Below are 11,685 nucleotides of genomic sequence, written 5' to 3'. Positions count from 1 at the left end.
TAATATGTATATCTGGCACACAAGTCAGTAACAGAAAGTAATGCTGAATTATAGTCTAAAGTACTTGTTCTCGTTGCTGGTCTAAAGTGTTGCAAGTACCAGGTTGTGACAAAAGTATGGTGGATAGCAAGGTGATAGGTATGAGAAAAACAAGTATGGTGGATGGAAACAGCAACACAAACAAGGAACCAGACAACACACGCAAACATAGCTCACTTTGGACTTCTCTATGTGCTCCTCTAGATATTGTTCCTCTTTTGCCCCTCTTATTTTTTCTATTTTTTTGGCCGTCGTTGTTTTTTTGGGAAATTTCGACTTTTTTATTTTATTTTTTTATATTTTTTCTTTACTTAGGAGCACAAAATAAGTAACCACAGAAAATATGAGCTCAAACAAGTGTAAGACGTGGCCTATGGAATTTTCAGAAAACTGGATGAAAATCGACAAAAACCTTGTGACCACGAAACGAGGATCTTGTGACCACTTTTTGACGAATCGAAAAATTCCGAACCTCGACAACGCGGGGGATGGACGGATCCAAAATTTTTTTCTGATCGATTTGCATATATGGAACGTCGAAAATGGAGTTCGTATGCGAAAACTGGGCCAATTTTAAGAATTGGCTCCGAATTAGAGGACAAAACGGGAACAATGTGTGCAAAATTGGTCACAACAGCCAAGATTTGATGGAAACGATGGGGGAAAACACACGAACTGGACTCTAACATGACCTAACCAGCAACAAGACCTCGACTAGGACACAAACTCAACACGACGAACTCTGAAACTGAAATATGCAAAGGCTATGGCGCGGAAGGTTTTAGGACAGGAAAAACGAGTATGGCACTGGACTATGGGACGAATGCGAAACACTCAAACTAGGGAATAAAAGTGAACCTGACGGTATACCTTAGCTCTGATTACCACTTAATGGAGATGGGGATCCCGATCTTCCGTCAGGTGATGGTAACTATCGTTGTGGCGGAGAATGACACACCGATCCGGCTTCAGATCGAAAGATCGAACCCTGCAATCTTAGCACCACAGCTCCTCTGGTTATCAACCAAGTCATGGACTAGGTTGACCTCGCCAAGAAGGCTAATCCCTGCCTGCGCAATGAAGAACACAAGCAAGAACGAGAAAGAAAACAACCAAATTACAGATGAATGATTAATCTCACGAGTTGGGGTCTCACAAACCGATGACCGGCGAAACTGTTCTTGACAGATTAATCTAAGCAAAACCAGAACCCTAATGGAGGGGTGGTGGCTGTTTATGAAGACTCTAGGGTCATGCAAGACCCCTGGACGCGCCCCTAATGAGCCCAAACTCGATACATAGTCCAACAGACCAAAAGACGGTGTCGCAGCACCCTGGCAGATTCTGGACGCTGATTTGTTTCGACGATTCCCATTGATTCCGAACAGCTTTTGATGTGAAACCACTTGGATTGGCTTTCTTATCAAATTAGCTTTCCATCCATATGTGGATCATCAAAAACGGAGTCTGGATGCGTCCTGGGAGACCAATTTAAGGCAGACTGGTCCTGGAGGCCGAGGCAGACTCGAATTCTTGTTGTACTAGGCCTCCGGCTTGTGTTGGACATCCTTGCTGGTCATCATCACCTCCTCCACGTCCTCTTAGTCCCTCTTGACCCTCTCCAATGTTCCTAAGCAAGATAACATCATTAGGTAGTAGTCTATTCTCAAAAGTATGAAAAGGATCGCTTAAGAACGAGCTCACCTGTAAATTGAGTTGACGCATTCGAGCCCGGGTCATTGGACCATGCATGACGGTTGGAGGATCAGCTGGTACATCTGAAGAAGTGATGTCCTCATCATCTACCTCTTCATCTGGTGAGGTGAACATACGAGGATCACCGGTCATATGTTGAGTGCAACCGCTATCAATAACCCAATGACTTCCACCGGTCTTGTAGTTCACCTACACACAAGAGATTCAAGCTTTAGGAATCCAAACTTGTTGAGGGCCCTTCACCTTCTCAACAAGTGACTTAGCCACCCAAATCTTCTTAGGCCTATTCTTGTTAGGAGGTCCTAAGAACATGACTTTCATCTTTCCACTAGAATCCTTTCTAAGCATGTAATAAGCATTGAAGGCAAAGGGTCTAGCATGCTTGGGCAAGGGTTGTGGCGGTGGAATTTGACACTCATGAGCAAAGTGGCCTCCTTGTCCACACTCAAAACATCTCTTTAGCTTTGGCTTTGGCTTTGGCTTTGATTGTTGTTGTTGAGCTTGAGCCTTCTTCTTCTCTATACTTGCCACATATCTAATGCCACTTCTATCCATCTTCATGACGGTGTTCATGAGTAGCTCACTTTGGAGATGCTTACCTCTTGCAAACTTGCTTAATCCCACCTTGAGATGCTCTTTCTCCATCTTGAGCTTCTTGTTCTCTTCCTTGAGAACATCATTGTTCTTCTCTTCCTTGAGCTTCTTGTTTTTTTCTTTGAGCTTCTCATTCTCAAGGATCAACTCTTCATCATGATCATGAGTTTCTAGCATAATGGTGTTGTGGCTTTTGATCTCTTCAAGATCTTTCTTGAGCTTGTCATTATCACTCTTGAGCTTGACATATTCATCATAGTCATTGCACTCAACCACTTGTTTGCCTTTGCCACTAGATTCTTGCTCAATGCTCTCATCAATCAAATCATCACATGATGTAGCTATATCAATCTTAACAACATGGTTAGTAGCATCATGTGGCTCATTTGGTAAAAATTCTTGAGCAATAATAAGAATATCATGATTGATCTTAAGAGTTGTATACTCATCTTTTAGCTTGTTGTGGCTAGTGATGAGCTCATTGTGCACCCACTCAAGTTTATCATGTTTATCTTTAAGCTCTTTCTTAGAAGATTTGAGCTTCTTGAGTTTGGATGATATAGTATCATTAGTTTCTCTAAGCTCATTATTGGCCTTTTCCAATGTATCACATTTTGCTAAAAGTGAATCATTTTTAGCATCAAGCTTTTCATTTTTTGCTCTACTCTTTCTAGTGATCTTAGTGTGTTTTCTTAGTATTTTGACAAGATCATCATATGAAGGTGAATCATCATCATCGCTATCGCTATCATCACTAGCTTGCTCATCATCACTACTATCACCATCATTTGATACCTTGCGTTCACCCTTGGCCATAAGGCATAGGTGTGTAGAGGATGATGGCGATGGTGGCGGTGAAGATAAAAGATCAATAGCAATGGCGGCCACCTTCTCATTGTCACTATCATCATCGGATGATCCACTTGATGAATCAATGTCCGTGAGCCAATCACCGATGATGTAGGCCTTTCCACTCTTCTTCTTGTGGAAGTCTCTCTTTTGCCATCTCTCTTCTTGTATGGCTTGTTCTTCTTCTTCTCATCTTCATCTTCATTGCTTGAGTCATCTTTCTTGCCCTTGTTCTTGTTCTTGAACTTGTCTTTCTTGGGCTTTGTGCATTGATGAGCGAGATGGGCAAGTTCGCCACAATTATAGCAATCCATCTCGGAGATAGGCTTTCTTCTTGAGCTTGTGAAGAACTTCTTCTTACCATCAAACTTGATGCCACTCTTGTTGAGCTTCTTTAGCATCTTGGCGGTCTTCTTTACCATGAGAGCAAGACTTTCATCATCAACTTCATCTTCACTTGAGCTTTCATAGTCAAGTCTTGCCTTGCCCTTCTCTTGGCTAGCTTTGAATGCTATGTCCTTCTCTTTCTTCTTGGTAGAGGATGAGCTATCTTGTGGCGTGATGTGCATGTACATCTCATGAGCATTGATCTTTCCCAAGATTTATGTCGGTGTAGCGGTGGAAAGATCACCTTGGTGTAGCGCGGTCACAATATGCCCATATTTGTCAATGGGGAGGACACTTAAGATCTTTCCCACAACGTCGTATGGTGACATTTGAGTAAGTCCAAGCCCATTGACTTTCTCTATAAGAACATTCAAACGTGAATACATCTCATTAGCACATTCTTTGGGAAGCATCTCAAATGAATTTAGCTTTTTAATCACAAGATGATAGCGTTCCTCATGCTCACTCTTGGTTCCCTCATGGAGCGCACAAACGTCCGACCATAGTGCATGGGCGTCTTTGTGGTTCCTTACGTGGTTGAACACATCTTTGCAGATGCCTCTAAAAAGGGTGTTGCGAGCCTTTGCATTCCATTTTTCATAATTAACCTCATCGCCTTGTAGGTTAGTAGCATTCCGAGGTTTTGGGAAGCCTTGTGAGGCGGCTCTAAGAATACCAACGTCTAGAGCTTCTAAGTACGCCTCTATGCGGATTTTCCAATATGGAAAGTCATCTCCCTCAAAGATAGGAGGAGGTCCATCCCCATGAGACATCTTTCTCTAAGCGGTTAAGCTTAAAAACATGAGGACAAGGCTCCGATACCAACTGAAAAGATCAAGATGCCCAAGAGGGGGGGGTGAATTGGGCTAATTCTAAATTTTCTTGCAATAATCAAATCCTACGGATAGCCCAATTAACCCTTTGTGCCTAGAAAAGTGTTTCTATTGATCTAACGCACAAAGGACTTGCAACCTATGTTCCAAACTTACTCTAGCATGGCAATTCTATGAATGTAAGAACAAGTATTGAATTGCTTAAAGTAAATGCTCAAGGTAAATAGAGAGAGAGGAACGCGGCGATGTTTTGCTGAGGTATCGGAGAGTCGCCACTCCCCACTAGTCCTCGTTGGAGCACCCGCGCAAAGGTGTAGCTCCCCCTTGATCCGCGCAAGGATCAAGTGCTCTCTACAGGTTGATTCTTCGACACTCCGTCGCGGCGAATCACCCAAAGCCGCTCACAACTTGAGTTGGGTCACCCACAAGCTCCGTCGGGTGATCACCAAGCTCCCAATCATCACCAAGCCGTCTAGGTGATGGCGATCACCAAGAGTAACAAGCACGAACTCTCACTTGACCACGCAAAGCCTAATGAGAAAATGGATGCACACTTGTCTACTCTTGATTGACTAATGAGGCTACTCTCTTGGATTTACGAATCTCAATCACCTCACTAGGACCTTGCTCTTCTTGGCACTCACAAACGTGTTTCTCAGCTGTTGGAATGAGCAAAAGTGACTCCACACACGAGTGGAGCTTCTATTTATAAGACAGCCTAAAAAATGAACCGTTATGAGCTTCTGCGGGGTGACCGGACGCTCCAGTCAGTTCAACCCGCATTCCAGTGATAATGTGTTGACCGGACGCTGGTAGGGTCCGGTCACTACTGACCGGACGCGTCCGGTCGCATTAAACCCTTACTGGAACCTTACTGTACTCGACTGGACGCTGAACCCCCAGGGTCCGGTCAGAACTGACCGGACGCGTCCGGTCGCAGATTCCCTTCTCTGGAACCTTATTGGAGTCAACCGAATGCTGCCTCTCAGCGTCCGGTCACTTGACCACTCCAGCGTCCGATCGCACCGAACGTAGTCTCTTGATCAAATGAACTGACCGGACCCTGCGGCCAGCGTCCGATCGCACCGGAGCCAGCGTCCGGTCAGCATTTGACCCTCCATTCACTTCCAACTCTCGAACATATGTGAATGAAGTTTGCTCCAAAGGATCTTAGGCATTCATAGGAGCTACCTAGAGCTAGTTTTAACAAGTGTGCACCACACCTAACTCACTAGACTCACCTAGGTCAAGCTACCCATCCATACCCCCTTAATAGTACGGCCAAAGGAAAAAAACAAAGTCCTAAACTACTCTAAGTTTCCAAGCGCAAGGGGTAGGCGAAGAAGCAAGGACCTGCTGCCACTGGATGGCTCGGCTGGCGCTCCCATTAAAAACTCAGACACGACGCAAGCGAGGAAGAGAAGGACAACGACGCAGGCAAATAGACACGCTGGGGGCAGAGCGCGCGTGGGTTGGTAGTGCATGCAGGGTGAGGCGACGGAATTGGCAGTTGGACGGTGGCGCTTAGCAGGGCGTGGGCATGACAGAGCCATGTGCTCCCATTAAAATTCAGACAAGACGCTAACGAAGGAGTGAAAGAGTGAAGGACAGTGGCGCAGGCAAACAGCCGCAGCGTGACGGGATAGCGAAGGCAACCAGCTCCTCCGTGGTTAGGTGGGGTTGCGCAGAACACCGGTTCACGGACAGAGCACCAATGACATGCCCTCAACACATTCTAACAAAGTTCGGTCAATGTTTGCGTGAGCATCGTAACTCTAACGTAACTACGACCTGCACCATGTCCTAGTATACACCTGACTGCAACCGATCGTACGAAAATATAGATGTAGTGCTTAACCATTTTTTGTTGGAGATCGAATGCCAAAATGGCTTTGTCTACTATCGTTTCCGACTTAGAGAGAATAATAACTTAGCTAGAACTAACAACCTTTAGCGTTTTTACCGTAATTTTTAATATGCCTAAATCTAACTAAGTTCAACCAATACGCATTTCATACACTAGTCCATACGTCATACTAACTCGTAGAAACAAAATATCTAGGAACTAATTAACCCGTTGTTCAATATAATTCGCCAAATTGACACTTTCAAACATAAGTTAAATTTTAAAATATGAGAAAATCATTTCGGTAAATCCTCTTATGTCTAAATCTCGGTGTTAAGCAAGTTCGTAACACAAGAGGTGTTACAATACTTTCATAAAAAATTATATATATCACTTTTTGATAAATATCTTTATAAAAATAAATAGTCAAAGTTATGCTTTGGAGACCGTGTCGCTGTCCAAAACGAACACTCTGTTCGCTTGGCTGAGAAGCCATGGTTGAATGTACTGTTGGCTGATTTGTTGTGAGAGAAAAATACTATTTGTTAGCTAAAAAAGTATGGCTTATAAGTCAAGCGAACAGCGCGTTCATTTTTTAGTATGGAGGGAGTAGTATTTATGCTATAGTGCTGCTCGCTGTAGTTAGATGTGGTTTGTTAAGTGAATTATTTTTGGAAAAATAGGAGATGACTATAAAACAATATTTTGTGTAGTAACGTGCCCCCCTTGCTCCCAGACGTTGTAGCTAACTTGGGTTTTGCCGAGGATAACGCCAATGATTTCGATGCTCCGTATTAGGCTGGTGTAATCTAGTTCAACTACATATGAGAAGTTTCGTTCCACTCAAGAAGAATAAAATAAGTTTGTCTACTTTTCTTTTATACGTACGTCTACTTTTATATCGTTGTTTATCGTTTATGTAATGATATTGCTATGTTACCATGTACCACTACTAAAATTATCCTATATATAAATAAACTAATTCTGATATACAAACATGTGATTGCCATTCATTTTTGCCCTTAGCTTAAAACTAGATGTGACACCCACATGGCTAATGCTGTTAGATGAGGCTAGGCGGCAACCACAGTTGCTAGAGAGGCACTTATAACTTCTTGCGGCAATTGTCCTTAGCTTAAAACTCGGGATAGCTAACAATTTATATAAAAAACACACAGATCGCACGATGAGATAACAATATTGTAAAAATTAAATATCAATGTTAAAATTACAGTTAATCCAAAAAGTAAAATTTGTGAAATTATCAGTCACGGAGAGCACGGCGTCACAGGCTTACAAACTCTACTTTATAGACCTTTTCGTGATGCGCCTAAAAAAATGTTTTATATCGGCAAAAAGAAATCTCCGATATCCATTTCTTTCGTGCATTTGGGAGGACATTGCAATGTGGCTAGGCAACGAACACCTGCAACCTTCTGTCTAGGTGCTAGGAGACTCCATACAAACTTGGTGGGAAAACCTAGATCGAACACCTTCGACGGTGAGGCTAATTCTAAATTTTCTTGCAATAATCAAATCCTACGGATAGCCCAATTAACCCCTTGTGCCTAGAAAAGTGTTTCTATTGATATAACGCACAAAGGACTTGCAATCTATGTTCCAAACTTACTCTAGCATGACAATTCTATGAATGTAAAAACAAGTATTGAATTGCTTAAAGTAAATGCTCAAAGTAAATGCTCAAGGTAAATAGAGAGAGAGAGGAACGCGGCGATGTTTTGCCGAGGTATCGGAGAATCGCCACTCCCCACTAGTCCTCGTTGGAGCACCCGCGCAAGGGTGTAGCTCCCCCTTGATCCACGCAAGGATCAAGTGCTCTCTACGGGTTGATTCTTCGATACTCCGTCGCGGCAAATCACCCAAAGCCGCTCACAACTTGAGTTGGGTCACCCACAAGCTCCGCCGGGTGATCACCAAGCTCCCAATCACCACCAAGCCGTCTAGGTGATGGCGATCACCAAGAGTAACAAGCACGAACTCTCACTTGACCACGCGAAGCCTAATGAGAAGATGGATGCACACTTGTCTACTCTTGATTGACTAATGAGGCTACTCTCTTGGATTCACGAATCTCAATCACCTCACTAGGACCTTGCTCTTCTTGGCACTCACAAACGTGTTTGTCAGCTGTTGGAATGAGCAAAAGTGACTCCACACACGAGTGGAGCTTCTATTTATAAGGCAGCCTAAAAAACGAACCGTTATGAGCTTCTACGGGGTGACCGGACGCTCCGGTCGTGTTGACCGGATGCTCCGGTCAGTTCAACCCGCATTCCAATGATAATGTGTTGACCGGACGCTGGCAGGGTCCGGTCGCATTAAACCCTTACTGGAACCTTACTGTACTCAACCGGACGCTGAACCTCTAGGGTCAGGTCAGAACTGACCGGACACGTCCGGTCATAGATTCCCTTCTTTGGAACCTAACTAGAGTCGACCGAACGCTGCCTCTCAACGTCCGGTCACTTGACCACTCCAGCGTCCGGTCACACTGAACGCAGTCTCTTGATCAAATGAACTGACCGGACCCTGCGGCCAGCGTCCGGTCGCACCGGAGCTAGCGTCCGGTCAGCATTTGACCCTCCATTCACTTCCAACTCTCGAACATATGTGAATGAAGTTTGCTCCAAAGGATCTTAGGCATTCATAGGAGCTACCTAGAGCTAGTTTTAACAAGTGTGCACCACACCTAACTCACTAGACTCACCTATGTCAAGCTACACATCCATACCCCCCTTAATAGTACGGCCAAAGGAAAAAAACAAAGTCCTAAACTACTTTAAGTTTCACTCCAACTCCAATCGACACTTAGAACTAGTCATCCTTAACCTTGTCGTCCATCCTTTGAAAACCAAAACGATTTCCATCGTAGGGGCATGACCACCTCGATTGCCCAATCGATCTCCATTACCATGACCTAACTTAATTGCCTCTGCAAAACACATGTTAGTCATAGTAATCTTGTATTGTCATTAATCACCGAAACCCAACTAGGGGCCTAGATGCTTTCACGTGAAATTAACACAGTCACGGAGAGCACGACGTCATAGGCTCACAAACTATACTATATAGACCGTGTGTTATAATGGAATGCCAAAATATTTCATGAGATAATATATCTTGTAGATCAACATCAAATTACCAATCATGAGTACAATGCGGCTCAAATTTAATCAAAACTAAGATACTGATATTTTGGCTAGGTGATCATGAGCACAAGTTTGTTTGACAATGCTAGGAGATTAGCGTATCATGCATTCTATATTTGTATGGAAATCCAAGCTTATGGAAAAATAAATAAATTCAGAAGACCATAAACACATAGCAGACATTTTTTTGACCAAAACTGCAACCAGGCACTAACCCGACAACTGTTCAGGAACACAAACACCGTGATCCTGAAGCCCTAAGGCCCGAGGCATTACGAGCAAACAACATATTTATCAAAGGTAGAAAGCATTCAAGTCAGGTAGAATTAATGCTTACAAAGGTTCCAAGTACTAAAATAGAGTTCCAATAGGTGCGGATTATGTATATACATTGACTTAGGTAACAAAGAAACTAAAACGGCAGCATGATTCAGATGACAGCAAAAGGGTAGAGTGATCTTGCCTAATAATGCAAACAGCTTCACGCTAACTCACATATTTGGATATTCCCAGATAGGTAGGCTCGACGGGACCTACGGCTATCTACTTTCTCCTGTCCATGGTGTACATGCAAAGACAAAAATACTCTCAATTCTCAAAATTAGTACCCCTGTTGTGTCATGGAATGCACCTCAAGATGACCTGCTGATGTGTAGATATCAGGAAAAAAAACATCTTCCCGAAGGCCCTTGGAAGTTCGAACTGATGATTCCAGGAAATTCAGACTGAACATGTTATGAACTTATCTAGAATATATCAGCATGCTGGTTAACTGTTCATATGTTAGCATGCATGTATAGCTACAAAAAGGAAAAAGACAGTAGTCCAGCACACAAAACAATTTCATTTTACTTTTAGGATTCCATCTGTCGGTGCAGAAAGTGACCAACAAGTAAATATTTGTAGTTTTGTTATACATTGTGATCGGAGGTGGCCTAACACTCAATGACACAGGGTTTATACTGGTTCAGGCAACGTGCCCTACGTCCAATTTGAGTCGGTCGGTGACTTTATAACTGAGCCCAGGTGCTCAAAGTTTACAGTGAGGTTACAAACGAGAAGGAGAAAGATGGGGGTACAAGAGGTCCGGTCGGACTCTGGTCAGAGGGATCGAGAGCGACGGGAGCTCCGCTAGGTGCTAAGTGTTCGAGCATGTCCTCGTGGTTTGAACCTGGTGGTTCTGCTGTTGTGTACTAGTGAACTTGACCAATCTAATGAATCTGTTGGAAGAGAGTGCATCCCCTTTTATAGATGAAGGGGATGGCCTTACAAGTGAGAAGGAAGGAGTACATTTGCTGCTAAGTCTTGGTTCCCACGCCGGCGGGCACAAGATGATGGTAGGCGCCCACAACACTGTTGGATATCAGATGCACATGGGAGGTTGTGTTGTCTTCTTCGGGTATGGCAGACGTCGGCGCCTACCATACTGTTGATACCTGAAGGCATGCAAGGGGTTTTACCATGTTCGTCTGGTACGGTAAATGCTGGCGCCCACAACACTGTCAATGCCCAGAGGCATGTGGGGGAGCCTTATCGTATGGGAGTTAATGGCGCCCACAATACTATAGGGGAAAATGTCGGCGCCTACAACACTGCTTGAGTTCTGTCGTGCCAGGGAGGTCGCAGAGTACTGTTTCTGCAGGTGTACAGGGTACGGTCCCCGGTATTACGGTTTGACTCGTGCGCCCTGCCTTACTTTCTCCGTCCGTTTTCTGGTCCTTACCAAGCGGACATCCCCGATCGGTTGGTTCCAGTCGGCTCCGATCGCGTCAGTTGGAGAAGAGTAGTGAGCAGGGATCTGACGCATCCCTGGTCAGAGACGCGGGTCGGAGTTGGAAGTGGTGTATTGGCCAGGCCTTCTGGTCGGAGAGGCCGTCCGGAGGTGGGCTAGAGATCGAAGTGAGCGCTCCGGTCGGAGATGTGGGCCAGAGTCAGAAATGGGCGCCGTCCTCCTCGGCCAGGCCTTCTGGTCTATGATTGGATCGCCCTTCTGGCCTATCATTTAGGTACTTGGGCCGGCCCATGAATTGCGCATTGTTTGCAACGTTGCCTACTGGCCCAGCCTCTGTTGGGAAGCCGGTCCGTAAAGGACCCCGGGTTTATGAACCCGATAGGAGCCCCCGAGCCCTCGAGCAATTCGGGTGGAATCGTCTAGGGGATTTTTGTCTTGACGGCGGATGCGCGCGAGCGCACCCGTGGGTGTAGCCCCTGAGCCCCTGGACGATTCGGGCAGAATCGTCTAGGGGGTTTT

The sequence above is a fragment of the Miscanthus floridulus genome, chromosome 5 (assembly GCF_019320115.1).
Source record: "Miscanthus floridulus cultivar M001 chromosome 5, ASM1932011v1, whole genome shotgun sequence".
Classification (NCBI taxonomy): Eukaryota; Viridiplantae; Streptophyta; class Magnoliopsida; order Poales; family Poaceae; genus Miscanthus; species Miscanthus floridulus.
The sequence above is the reverse complement of the archived record's forward strand: the minus strand, read 5'-3'. Positions refer to the sequence as shown.